General features: G+C 31.4%; 2 long non-coding RNA genes across 2 annotated transcripts in view; one reads left to right on the forward strand and one right to left on the reverse strand.

Moving 5' to 3' along the window:
* Positions 1-15,641, forward strand: part of LOC145297677 (uncharacterized) — a 567,884-nt gene that overhangs the window by 325,939 nt on the left and 226,304 nt on the right. The window lies entirely within an intron of this gene.
* Positions 1-15,641, reverse strand: part of LOC145297676 (uncharacterized) — a 698,958-nt gene that overhangs the window by 187,253 nt on the left and 496,064 nt on the right. The window lies entirely within an intron of this gene.

Consider the following 15,641-nt stretch of genomic DNA (forward strand, 5'->3'; position numbering starts at 1 on the left):
TTGCATCTGCTGCAGACATCAGCTCGACTCCCCCTCCCTACAAAGGAATTGGCTTCCAATCAAATACCCACACATCACAATACTGTATGTGTTTATATATACTCCTTAATAAATCAATCAAACCAAGTATTATTAGAAAGACATTTTGATTAGACCGCATAGAGATTATGACGATTTTTTATATCATTTACCAAGAAAGAGAGAGGACACACACACACACACACACACACACACACACACACACACACACACACACACACACACACACACACACACACACACACACACACACACACACACACACACGGGTTCGTGATTAGTCTAATGGATATTATAATGGCCTATGGAATAAGCTATGTTGGGTTCAAAGCCCATTAATTTTGACTATTATATAAATGAAAGAATTCTGCCGAAAATGCACCAAGTATATATTGTATTAATAGTACAGTTTTTGTGGCTGAATCTAATAGATATTGCATAGCCTATGACATCAGCTTAGTTCAAACCTAACCACAACATTAATAAGTAAGAATGCTGTACAATTAATCGTATACAACGAATTAATGAATGCAATATGTATAGCATCTCAGCATTAAATAATTCCCCTCCGCCCAAACTAGAATGAATCCAATATTATATCATTTTTTAATAACAACCTTAGATTAAATTCAATTCCAGGAGAAAAATGGTTAAATAAACTCTCTTTGACTTGGGAAATTAACTAATGTCTAAAAAAGATAAAATAGTGAATTATATCCACTGAACCGTAGCTTTTTTCTCTCGAACTCATAACTACAAAATCGTATTGTAAACCGACTCCCTCGTTTGCCAAAAAGAAAAACAAACTTTTTTTCTATTAGTTCAGGCTTACTCTCACTTATATGGCTTTTTCCACAGATAAACGATTTATAGCAATTCAATCAATGATGGAATCTTAAAATCAATAACATCAGACGAATGATAAAAACCTACCCAATTAAAAACAAAAAACAAGTGACTTAAATTCCTTAAATACGTTTACTATAAAACATCCTATAATTGTATATTATTTTATCTCTCATTAATAAGCTGTTAATTCCTCCATGTTTATCTCAACAAAACACTCTCCCGCTTATATCAAATATTAACCCTACTAACATCTCAATAAATAAGCAAAATCGTAATAGTAATTAATCTCAGAGTGGCATTAAAAACAACATAGATCTACCCTGAAACCAACACACCAATAATGCATCTAGTATTAATATTGTCTCTATTATTAATATTCCAATTAATTGTAACATTGAAAATATTACTCGTAATCGAATAGAGATTTCGCCGAAATTTCACATGCTTTGGGTCGTTAAATAGTGCAACGCAAACCATGCAAGTTCTATGAAAATCACAGAGACAATATTGATAAGAGAAATACAATTTCTCTAACTATTCTTATCAAAAAGTTCCAAAAATATTCCATAACCGATCTATTCTGTTAAATTCATATTCTCATCTGTTAGGCTCAAAATCATGCCAATTATGCATGTCTGAAGTAGTTATGATAATTGAATCCCAATAAATATATAATAAAGCTTAACAACAATTCTTTCAGCAAGTAAACATAAAAATGATATAAATATATAAAACAGATAATAAACATTTTTAAAAATATGTTAAAAAATAATTTTCTTAGTATTTCATTTTCTTGTATATCTGTTGCATATTCTTTTAGCATTTTTTATTCTCTTCTGTCCCTTTTCTCTTTCATCATATCACCCTCCCCTATATAATATTTTTTTTCAATTTCAATCTCACAAAATGTTTCCATTTCTAATTTGAATGTTTTCAAAGCTGGTGTTGTCTTTTTACCTTTATTTTTGTATAATGTCGGCTTTTTTCTCATCTTCTGACATTTAACGAAATAGGTTCCTCCCTTATTCCTTTTTCTGTAACCCTTATTGGCATGATAATATAACAACGTTTCTTTGTAACTTCACGCTTAATCTTCTTAACTTATTCTGTAAAAAAGATATAAATAAAGTCATAACTTCAACGGATAGATTCTCCTTCTAATACAGAAACACTTTTAATGCTATCAAATATATATCCCTCATAAGATGTTGCCTTTTAAGCCACCCATAAATATTTGAAACTAATATTTTAATAATTTTTCTTAAAAATATATTTTTACTTTTTTAAAAAGTGATTATTAAAAAAATTGAATTATATATATATATTTATTTTTAATATTTTATATATATATATATATATATATATATATATATATATATATATATATATATATATATATATATATATATATATATGTGTGTGTGTGTATATATATGTATATATATAAGAATTTATATAATCGACTGTAAGCCAAACTATATATATATATATATATATATATATATATATATATATATATATATATAAATTTTGCTTAGAGTCGCTTTTCAGTGATTACGCGTTACAAAATAATTTTGAAAAAAAAATTTGAACAATATGTAAATAAAAAACTTGAAGCAAAAACAACACAAACGATAGCAATAGCAGGTTATATGATGCCTTCAAATCGCATTAGCTTGATTAATCATAACTAATGGAAAGGGTCCGTGACTGTAGATCATCTTATAACTCTTCGTTATTTTTTGCCAATAAATTTGATTTAAACATTTGTTCATTTTGTTACGTTTCTTCTTTTTCATGTTTTCTCTTCACTATTATTTCATATTTTTAATCATTTATTTTATGCAAGCAAAAAATTATATATTTATATATATATATATATATATATATATATATATATATATATATATATATATATATGTGTGTGGGGGGGGAGAGATGAAAAAGGAACAAATGTAAATTATCTGTTCGTCAACGTTTCGTCTTTACTTTAAGACTTTCTCGGGATTATTGATTTAAATAAATAAAATATAAGTACATTATTTGAAAATATACTTGTTGTTTATTTTGCGGAGTTATCCTCATCTTTAAAGTTGTTGTTTCACGGCGTTTCGGCCAACTATTCTTCTGGACTTCATGGCAAATTGGATAAAGACGTTGAATCTATGCGGTTCTTGGTGAGCATTGTCTGAAGATAGCGGTTTCAATCCTACCCACCTAATGAAGGCCAGAGAAATAGTTGGTTGAAATGTTATAAAGAAACAACTATAAAGATAAAGATAACAGTCTGCAAATAAATAGATAAAAATATACAAATTACTCATCTCAAAAGAATTCCAATGATTAAATAATATACTTGTTGTGTTTCAAATATGAAATGGATGTCTTTGTTCTATTTCTGAACGAAAAATTTAGCATTCACGTAGCATTCAAAGTATTATAGCAGGGAAAGGCTTAGAAGGCCCTCTCTTCGCCTGGTGGTGGGATTGACTATTGGAAACCAGTTTAATGACACTATGTATGAACTTGAAAGAATTCAGACAAAAACTAGATTTTACGCCTAATTGACACATCCACTAGGTACTCTGCTGCACTACTGATTGAAAGCAAGAATAGTGAAGAAATTGTTCACAACATATTTTAATGTGGATAGCATATTTTGAAGTTCCTAAATACTTCTTGAGAAATAATGGGGGAGAATTTAATAATGATGGTTACAGAGAAATGTATGAAAAATTGAATATTGGAACCTGACAGTTCATTCAGTAATGACGCTTCGGAACATCACAATCTAATATTGGCTGAGGCAATGGAAAAAACATTGGAAGATGAGAAGTGTGAACGAAAAATAGTTTTGGCATGTGCTGTTAGTACCAAAAATGCTCTTCAAAATCATTCTGGACACAAATGAGCTTGTTTTTGGATCCTACATAAATACACAGTTTTGACCAGTTACCTGCATTAGATGTTTCAACAACCAGTTATTTGGTTAGAATAAATTTAAATGACTTACATTCTGCGAGAAAAAGGATCATGGAGGCTGAATTAAGTTAAAAAATTCGGACACCATTGCGATTTAATGTGTATTGATCCGACATGGGGAGTATTCTACAGCATGCATCCATGTCACTTGATGAAGGTAAACAAGAACCTTACATTAGAATCACATCTTTTGCTTGTTCTTACAAAAGATGTGATTGATGCAATGGAGAAAGAAGTAAAAAACATGAAAACTCATGAAGTGTATGAATGTGTCCCTAAAATTACAAGATGAGTGATAAGGATAACAAAAAGATAATGAAGGCTCGTCTTGTAGCACGTGACTATGAAGAAAATTCACATAACCTAAAACCAAACTCTTCAACATGCAGCCGTGAAGCTATGCATCTTGTAATGTTAACAGCCTCCGTTAATAATTGGCAGGTGGAGACCCCTGATTTCACCTCAGCATTTTTGCAAGGTGATATGCTAGAGAGAGAAGATTTCTCAGACCACCATCTGAGGCATATCCAGAGTCACAAGTGTGGAAGCTGAAAAAATGTATTTATGGATTGAATGATGCACCCCGTTCATGGTACAAGAATTACTCAAGAATTAACCAAACTAAAAGGAATGGTAAATGCATATGACAATGCAATGTTTCTTTGGCATGATTTATCCTAGAACTTGACGGGTATTCTGGCAATGCACGTAAATAACTTTATATTTTGTGGAAATGATTATTTAAAACAATGTGATTTCAGAATAAAGAAAATATTCAAGGTTAAAATGCATGAAAATGGAAACTTCAAATTCCTGTGAGTGTGTGTTAGACAAACAGAAGATAGGATCATTATAAACCAAAACAATTCTGTGTCATCTATTTCTCCAATAACTAGAAAGAAAGGAAGATCCTTAAGGAAAAAATGATGAGCTGAGTGAAGAGGAGAAGACAGATTTAAAAAAGACTAACAGATCAAATGATGTGGGTATCTACCCAGACTCAACCTGATGTATCATTTGATGTGTGTAGGATGAGGAATACCGGAAAATCTAAAGAGAAATTATATTTTGAAGTCAACAAGTCACCATTAAAGCTAAAATCAAAGACAGGTTCCATATCCTTTCCACAGCTGGGTAATCTTTCAGATTTGAGTGTAGTTTGCTATTCTGGAGCTTGGAGGATGGTTCCTCACAAAGTGGATTCATCACCTTTGTTTATGGTAAGATGAATAGACTGGCTCCTATATGCTGATCATCAAAAAAACTTAACCAAGTAACAAAACGCCCATTAGCGTTCGATATTCTTGCACTCAGTGAAGCTGCTGATGCAGGTGTATTGATAGCTGTCATGCTGCAAGAAATTTTCAGACTACCCAAGTTGCCTGAAGAGTTTTGCAAAGCAGACAACGCATCTTTGGTAGAGAACTTAAAACCATTAAATCTTGTAAGTTTGAAAGTTGATGTGGCCGGAGTAAAGGAAGAAATCCAAATTGAATGGATAAGGGGACAGAAAGAGGTCGCAAACTGGTGACTGTTGAGCCTCTACTGAAACACCTTATTAACACAAGTCGTTTTCTTTGATTTTTTTTCTTTTTGTTGGAACTTTGACTTACACTTGATACTGGAAGACACCAGCAATGTTAAAGTTGGAGTTATCGAACGGTGGCTTTCTTCTATATATTTAGTTATGTGTCTAGTCTCGAGTGGATATCCAATATGGCGCCGGTTAACAGTAAGACATGTTTATCCTACGTCGTGGGAAGTATTAAGTGAACTAATATAAAAGATATGGAGGAGAACGATACATGTTGGCACCAAGGACATTGAGGAAAAAAGAAGGAAGAGGCAACGAAGGAGAAGAGAGTGTTGTGAATGACCCAGTCTTCCCCCTATCCTCTACTTTGAACACTATCCAATGTCAATGGAAACATCAACTGTGAAGATTGAGACTCATGACAGAACCCGATGGACATGAGTGGAATGCTTTACACATGTATATATGTTTATCAATATATGATTAATATATAATCAATAATATGATTAATATATAATCAATCATATATGTGTATATATTAATCAATAATATGAAAATGTGATTAGAATGTGATGCCGAATCAAATGAATTACAAAAAAAAACAGTAACTTTTGTAAATTTTATAAGTTGGTAAGGTTCAACCATTTTAAGTCAGCAAACAAGTTTTTTGAAAGTTATTGCTTTAATGGTTATCAAGAGTTGGAATCGTTTGGAGATTATAATCATTTCGAAGTGAGAAACAAGTAGTTGAAATGTGGCCCAATTAACACATGAGAAAAGGTGACAAATTACTGATTTGATGTGACCATAAATTCACAGAAAGAATTAAAACGCAAAACGGAACACGTCTGATTAATATTGAGTCAACAAAAATTGCTAATTTCATTAATAGTGTCTATTTAGAATGCTGTCCTCCGATTTTGGGGTTTTACACCTCATTGTAAAGAACCTTTTTTAATGCAGATTTGTGGTATTGTAGAAGATTAGTTTGAAGATATAATACTATAAGATACTGTAATGCTGTAGTAGAAGATAATTGCCCTTGCCAGAAGTGGATTTAAAAAAAAAAATTTCAGATATGATATCTTCCATTTTTTTCTGTTAGCTTTACTTAATCATTTTCCCAATGTAAAAAATAATTTTATTTTTATCAATTTCTAAACATTTTTAAATATCCATTTCCTCTTTATTCATAGATGTCTGGAGGAAAAGGGATTCCTGGAACTAGTATACAAATAAATGCATTTTATTATTATTTTGTTGTTGTTGTTGTTGTTGTTGTTGTTCATCATCATGATGTTCTTTTTTAACCATATTCTCACCTCAACCCTTAAAAACTATCATTAGATAGAACATGTACAATATTAATATAATAATGATATACAAATCACATTTTGTTAAGCATATTGTTCAATATTTACCAATAATGTTGCATTAATTCCATTTTTTCATTATTTTGAGCGTTTTTGACACCATTGCTGTCTTAATCTAATACTGCAACTTGTTCCAAAATTATTAGAAAAAAAATACAATTGATTAATGAGTTTAGTTTAGGACAAAAAATTCCAGATCGATGATATAGATAAAAATCATGCAGTCCCTAATAAGTAAAAACAATTTTACTGTAAAGCATTACGAAATTGTTCATGTAATTTAAAAAGTGTATTTCTTCTTTTGTAAACTGTTTTTAGCTTGTTATCCACCAAGGGAATAACTTCTTTATGAACTTTACTTGTTGTATCATTAGTCATCCAATATTTACAGACGAATATTCCGTTGATGAAGTTAAGGTGTTTACTCCCAAACGTTTTTCATGATTTTATGACATTTTATGTCAGGTTAGGCTTTAGCATCATCCAGAGATGTTTTACTTGGCAGCAACAGAATTATAAAACCTAAGCCTTTTATTTTTTTTATCTATTAACGATCTTCAATTTTGTTAGTGAATTATTCTTCCATCTACGAACCTAAAGAGCACATTAGTCTATTCTCCTCTGTTACGTGCCATAATTCTTTGAAGAATATTGAATCTGGCATGAAACAAAACTATTTATCACAACAAACGAGTTGAGTTCACACATTCAGAGGTTTTATTTCTAAAATGCTTTCGTTTCATATTTCATCCAATAATTTAGCTTTTCTCATTAATACTACATATGAATTGTTTCTTCTGAATCTGTATAAATATGTTCGGTGATAATGGCTTCTTTGTTGGCATGAGCACAGTCGTTTGTCAAGTGATATTCATATTCATAAATATGGCATCTTGATTCAACTCGGAATTCATTCTTCCAGAGTTTCTTTCAAATTGTTTGTATAGTCTTGTTCTTCTCTATATATTGCTCATCCAACTTTCATGTGTTCACTATTTTTAATGGACAATAAGATAAGGCATGATTCACTGTTATCACTATCTCTCTTCCCATATAAATTCCATCATTTGTCAGCAATCATGTATGAACAGTAGTAAATAGATCCGGGTCTGAAGATTTTTCTGTTGCTCTCTTAAAGAATTGTAAAATAACTTCTGAGCCAATAAGGCATCATTGTCGATTTGTATATTAGTCATTATTTAACTGTTATTATTCTACCGTTCTAACATTACTACTGAAAAAGTCATCTTCAGATGTTTGCTTTTATACACGTTTCATACTTTGACTACTTTTGTTCTTTTTAAATAATCCAATTCTATTAAAATGTTTTACTTATACCGTATTGAAGCATCTTGCTTACTATAACACACACACACACACACACACACACACACACACACACACACACACACACACACACACATATATATATATATACAGTGATGATCATATTTATTGGCACGGTAAAATAAAAGTTAAATTTTGTCTAATAAATTCTAAAAAAGGGATTAAATTAAAGAAAATAACAAAGTATATTATGTATTTTTAACTGGCCTTTCCGATGCAGCAATCGGATTTTAGAAAAAATAAATAACAAAGGAACAACAAACATAATTGCAAAAAACCCTTGTTCAAAATTATTGGCACGGCTTTGTTTTTCTTTTAGTATCAGTATAATATCAATCAATTTCCGGTTTACGTGCTTTCTGAACTTTTTTATAGCCATATTATGCTTGTTTAACGCTAATTCAGTGAATAATTTTTTTCAGATAATTTTTAGATAGCGATTTATTTAAACTATTATAAGTGACTAAATTATAATTTTCAATCGCCATGGTTAAAACTAAGGAACACAGCGAAGACGTCAGGAAGCTTGTTGTAGCATGCCATACCAATGGGGAGGGCTATGATAAGATTTCAAAGAAGCTAAACCTTCCCAAATCCACTGTTAGAGCCATAATAAACGAGTTCAAATCGCAAGGCCACGTTATGAGTTTAGAGGGTAGAGAGAGAAAAAGGATTCTTTCCCCAAGAGATGAACGGAAAATTGTTCGACAAGTAAAACAAAACCCAAGGATCTCTGTTGGGGAGATTGTTGATGAACAGAGCACCTCTGGAGTGAATGTATCTCGACATACAGTTGGTAGAGTTTTGAAGAGAGCTGGTTTAAAAGCATGTCGTCCGAGAAAGACTCCCTTATTGAAGCCTATGCACCTGAAAGCAAGGCTAGCCTTTGCAAAACGTCATATTGATAAAGATGTTGCATTCTGGAAACGTGTTCTATGGACTGACGAAACGAAAATAGAGTTATTTGGCCATAATAAAGTGTCTTATATTTACAGAAAATCTGGCGAAGCTTTCCTGCCTAAGAACACCATACCCACAGTGAAGCACGGTGGAGGCAGTTTGATGTTTTGGGGATCCTTTGCTGCCTCTGGACCAGGGCGACTTGTTAAGGTCACAGGTAGCATAAAAAAGGAAGATTATGTTAAAATATTGGATGAAAACCTGAAAGACTCTGCTAAAGAGCTCTCACTTGGTCGTCGTTGGTGGTTCATGCAAGATAATGACCCAAAGCATTCGGCTAAACTGACTAAGAAATGGCTTGAGGACAATCATATTAATGTTTTGGAGTGGCCATCACAAAGCCCAGACCTTAATCCAATTGAAAATTTATGGAGAACATTAAAATTGAGGGTAATGCAAAGGAAGCCTAAGAATCTTATTCAATTGGAGGATTATTGTCAGGAAGAGTGGGCTAAAATTACTACTGAAGAGTGCAACAACTTGGTTGTAAACTATGAAAAGCGACTGAGGAAAGTAATCAAGGCCAAAGGCTATACAATTGATTATTAAATAAATCGTGCCAATAATTTTGAACAAGGGTTTTTTGCAATTATGTTTGTTGTTCCTTTGTTATTTATTTTTTCTAAAATCCGATTGCTGCATCGGAATGGCCAGTTAAAAATACATAATATACTTTGTTATTTTCTTTAATTTAATCCCTTTTTTAGAATTTATTAGACAAAATTTAACTTTTATTTTACCGTGCCAATAAATATGATCATCACTGTATATATATATATATATATATATATATATATATATATATATATATATATATATATATATATATATATATATATAGCAAAAGTACCTGTCGTTGACTGGGTTCAAAAACAGCCTACAGAAAATGGACTCTGATTTATGAAAGTATGATAGGTTATGAAAAGGAAGGGTTGTACAGAGATAGCTTCGAATTTGGGGTATCAAAACCAAAGCAAAATATGATGAAAGTAAAAATAAAATAGATAAACCCCATAATTTATTATACTATACCTGTTCACACTGAAACACTTATCACAATATTCTTTGGATCTATATTAAAAAACCTTGTTAAACTTTGTGACATATTTCCATTCTTTGGAGATCAGGTGCAAACGAACACCCCATAATTTTATTATACCATATTTCTTCAAACTGAAACATAATTATCAAAGTATACTTTCGCAGATAGATATGAAAAGTCTTTATTAAAGTTTGTACCTATATCCATTCTATGGAGGCCAGGCGCGAACGCAGACTCCACAATTTTATTATATTATCCCCATTTAAGTTAAAACATATTTATCAAAGTATTCTTATGTACATCTATATCAAAAACACTTGTAACGTTTTTTTTTAATTTTTAAATTTTTTATTTCCATACTTTATGGACCAGGCGTGAACGCAGATCCCACAATTTTAATGAACCACCGTTCTGCCAGATCAAACATACACATTCCTGTGTCTCGATACATCTTCTATCATTATATGTAATCAGTTTTTTAAAATAATGAACCATATAGGAGCCTATTCGTGACCAGACACACACATACACACACAGACATTCAGCTTATATATATATATATATATATATATATATATATATATATATATATATATATATATATATATATATATATATTTCTGTAGAAATATATTTTTCTTATTATATATCAATCCTTAGATAAGAAGCTCAATGTGATTACAGAGCAATAAATAGAATAAATGACAAAAATTTATGTTCCAAAATTCATGATGTTGACCATTCATGATGTTGACTATCTGTTTCGTAGTGCAAAATAACTCACTTAATTATTATATCAATTAGTTAATCTATTATGCCCTTAACTCATCAGAAGAAATAGCAACAATCAATCCGTCAAAAGGAATTAATTGTTGCTATTTCTTCTTATGAGTTAAAGGCATACTAGATTACCTAATTGATATAATATTTAAATGATTTATTTTGCACTACGAAACAGATACTGTCAAGATTTGTATAAATCAACTGATTTAAAGGAATAAACTATAAGATTATCAACATCATGAATTTTGGAATATAAATTTTGTCATTTATTCTATATATATATATATATATATCTCACTATGTCTGTCAATCTGTTTGTCTGTCTGCCTCCATATTTTCAAACTTTATCTCTTCCAAAACTAAAAATCGCAGAGTGGCGCTAGGGGCCTCAAATGATTGATTTTTTTCATGGTTCGTTTTATGGGTCTTTAGCTGCTTAAAATAGGGGACAAAACTGAAAAAATCGTTATATATTTTGTACATCTTAGTTTGTTATTAATCAGTTGAAATGCATGTCACGTTGGTATAGTAGTAACGTCACCAGCTGTGAATACTAGAGTTTTGCTTTCGGTTTCAATTCTAGCTGATGGCACCGAAATACTTGTTTTTACTTTTAAATTCACGACTCTATAATAATATATACGAAATCTGGACAAATCAAAATATCATAGTTAAGCGCATTTTACAACCGGGCAAAGTTCCTCCCCACGCTAGTATATGTATATATATATATATATATATATATATATATATATATATATATATATATATATATATATATAAAGCTGGACGTCTGCGCGCATGTGTGTGTGTGTGTGTGGTCACAAATAGACTCCTATATGGTTGACTATTTTAAAAAACTGATTTCATATAATGATAGATGATGTATCGAGGATCAGGAATGGGTATGTTCGATCTGGCAGAACGGTGCTTCATAAAAATTGTGAGGTCTGCGTTCGCGCCTGGCCACCAAAGTATGGAAATAAAAAATGAAAAAAAAAAAAACGTTTACAAGGGTTTTTGATATACATGTACATGAAAATACTTTGATAAGTATGTTTCAACTTAAATAGGGATGGTATAATAAAATTGTGGAGTCTGCGTTCACACCTGTACTCCATGGAAATATGGCACAAACTTTAACAAAGACTTTTCATATTTATTTGCGTAAGTATACTTTAATAATTATGTTTCTGTTTGAAGAAATATGGTATAATAAAATTATTGGGTGTTTGTTCGCGCCTGACCTCCATAGAATGGAAATATGTCACAAAGTTTAACAAGGTTTTTTAAAAGGGGTGAGGGTCAACAATAACACCTTAACTTTAATCTTAATTCACGTTAGCTTTTATTTATTTTTGTGAGTTGAATCATATTGTGTCGAATAAATTCACCTCATAAATTCACGTTCTTATTAAAGTGAAAGCCAAAAAAAAAAAAAGTCGGAACTTTAGACAATTCTCGACACAAATTTTGCCTAACTGGTTTTTTCCTTCTCCACTTGCATGTGACACTCCTTCGAAAATAGATAAATAATAAAAAATAAGAATGTTATTTGCTATCGTGTCAAAAGAAGGAAAAAATCCTGCTCACGTGATTACGTGTCTTTTTAAAAACATTTACATAACCTTTTTATTTTTATTTATATATCTGTTTAAGCTTTTTTGTCAGTGTACTAGAAGGAATTCAGTTGATTACAACCCTTTCTGCGTGTTCTTTACATTACAATAGTACAACCCTGAATCCGACTGTGCAATACTACACCGTTCAATATTGTAAAACTGAATCGAAGCTGTTCTGTTTGAAAAGGGCGCCATTTTCTTCTTATTCATAGTTATATCGATTCTTTGCTTTAAAAAACTAAAGTAATTACGTGTTTACTTTTTTAATATCCCATTTTGCTGTTTCGGATTATTTTACTAAAGTAAGTAAAGTTTCATTATTTTTTAAAACTGTTTTTGTTTATTTGTTTTTCGATATTTCGTCGATATTATTTAGTAAGAGTGTTTAGCAGAAAAGCCAACAAACGACTACCCGAAAAAATAAATATACAAGAAATAAATGTTACCATAGTCAATAAAAGTTCATTTCATGTTTTTTTTTTTTTGAAATAGTTTTTAATGCTCTTAACTTGAAATAATTTCAGTGAACCGAAATTAAAACGAAATTTGAGGCGATAACTGCTTAAATGAATTTTTATATAAACTACACATGCCATAATCGAATATTCCTCAAGCACAAAATAACGGAAGACATTAAAATATGTTTATAAATATTCCTTACATTGACGGAACTCTCTTAAATTGTTAACACAGAATGCTCAGGTGCCCCTCCTTCAAATTGAAAACGGGTCTCTCCATTTCAAAGTCGCTGCCATTTTGACTTTTTTTTTTTAACCGGTTCGTAAATTAAAAAAAAATCTTTTTTTTTACAAACTACTTAAAAATACAAGCCAATGAACTTTTCTACGATAAAAGTAAGTTTTATTGACAATAGTAACATTTATTTCTTGTATATTTATATTATTATATATATAACATTTTCTCTTTGTAAGGAAACATCATTTTGTTGGTCACTCTTGGTTACGAATGGAAACAAAGTTGATATAAAAATATATTTTTGCGAAAATTATCTTTACTTTCATCATATTTTGCTTAGGGTAAAAGTTTTGAGTATCAAACCCTATCTCTTTACAACCCCCTCCTTTTCATAACCTATCATACTTTCATCAATCACAGTCGATTTTCTGTAGGCTGTTTTTGAACCCAGTCAATGACGGATACTTCTGCTAGTATATATATATATATATATATATATCACTGAATTTTTTCTTACTCTGATATTGATATTAAAACTTACTTTTTCTATTCAAAAATTATTAAAACATACTTCTTAATATATTCAATGATGCATATGCAAGCGACATCATAAAGGTTAACTAATTTGCATATTCCTTTGAAAAACGAGCATTTATTAATTAATTATTCATTTTTTATTGTTTCTTATTAGATGATTAGTTTCATCTAACTATTATGCCCAATTCTATTATGCATAATTTGTACATTGTGCATGATTGCATAGAATTTAGGATGAAAAAAACGTTCTAGCACACGGACATGTTTTTACATCTATCTATTTATGTATATATTAAAATGATCTTGTTAGTGTGCGCAGAAAGTCTCTACTAAACTTCTCTCTGAGTTTTTGATCTATAAACTTGGAACGATGTATAGGGCAGTTGGACCTGTATGACAATTAAAGGCGTCAAAATTGAGAAAAAGGCTAACGTTGGCAGGAGTAAGTTGAATAAAGCTGTTACTTTTATTCATGAGTAAAAAAAAAAATTCATCCTACGGTGGGCTCCCTCGCTTCTATCATAAAGTATTACACTCCCCCTAGACCGTAAGGCCTTAACACAGGCATCCTATCCTTTAGGCGCTTAGGGTCCTTGTTATCAAACCAAAAGATTTCCGTTTCATTCAAACTGCATTTACAGACATTATGTCTTCATTGACCTAAATGTCATCAATGTTAGCTCAAGTAGCTTTCGTTATGGTTTCATCAAAACAATTTTAATAATGTCATTATTAAAGGTGCTAAACGTGGCAAACAATATCGTTTTCCTTTGATTATCATTGTCTGAAATGGCTACAATGATTCATGGACCTGTATCTGCAGGTAGACTCTCTCCCAATCCAGCAGTGCTATATTACTCCTTTTCTGGCGCCACTCCCATAGTTTAGAGGTGCACACATCTGCGTTTCTGGTGAAAGCACCGACATGTTGATTCAATTCTCGGTAATCCGTTACAGGTCTAATTTTGTTGTTGTTCAATAGCCATGAATGGAATTAATTATTTGGGTGGTTCTAGACCTTCCTGTGGGCATGGTATTAACCAACCGTTATCAATCAACGTCTGAGTATCATATGCAGTGTGATTCTTGGTAGAAAATACATACTCTGGAATGGTATTGTACAGCTGATCTGACACCTTACTCATGGTTAAAATTCTAAAATTCGACGGCCCTGAGCATAAACTCGTTATTTAAACTATTAACAAGAAAAACTCTTTTCCGTCTATAAACATCCTTCCCCCTTCCTCTCTTTTCTCGCCTTTCTCCACGTACAACTATTGCCACTAAATCACATCGTCACACGATTGCTGACAACAAATTCATGATGGAGGAAACTACTGGGATGTTGAGAGAAGGCATAATAGAGGTCTGATAATGTGTGTCCTTAGCGAGCTCAGGTTCTGGTGACCTCCAACGAAAATCATGAAAAAAGAATGTTCGTTGACTACAGTGATACCATAAATAGATTTACGGAACTGGATGCTTATCCTATGACTAACATCAATAAAATGATTGACAACATAGCGCAGTATAGTATCTTTACAACACTCGACCTGAAGTCTGCCTATCACCAAATACCAACGAGTTACATTGATCGGAAGTACACAGCTCTTGAAGTAAGTGGTAAACTTTACAAATTCACTTGCCTTCCTTTTGGCGTTACTAATCGAGTATGTGCATTCCAAAGATGTATTAATGACATCATAGATAAGGAAAACCAACCAGATGCTTTTGTCTACGTAGATAACATCGTAATATGTGGATGAAATCAAAAAGAGCATGCCCACAATCTCCAAAGATTCTATGATGTGCCGAAAAGATATAACATTACCCTGAATGAAAACAAGAACATTATTTCGGCTACTATAATCATCTAC

Source organism: Euprymna scolopes, chromosome 18, assembly GCF_053919585.1.
Source record: "Euprymna scolopes isolate OS-2025 chromosome 18, ASM5391958v1, whole genome shotgun sequence".
Classification (NCBI taxonomy): domain Eukaryota; kingdom Metazoa; phylum Mollusca; class Cephalopoda; order Sepiida; family Sepiolidae; genus Euprymna; species Euprymna scolopes.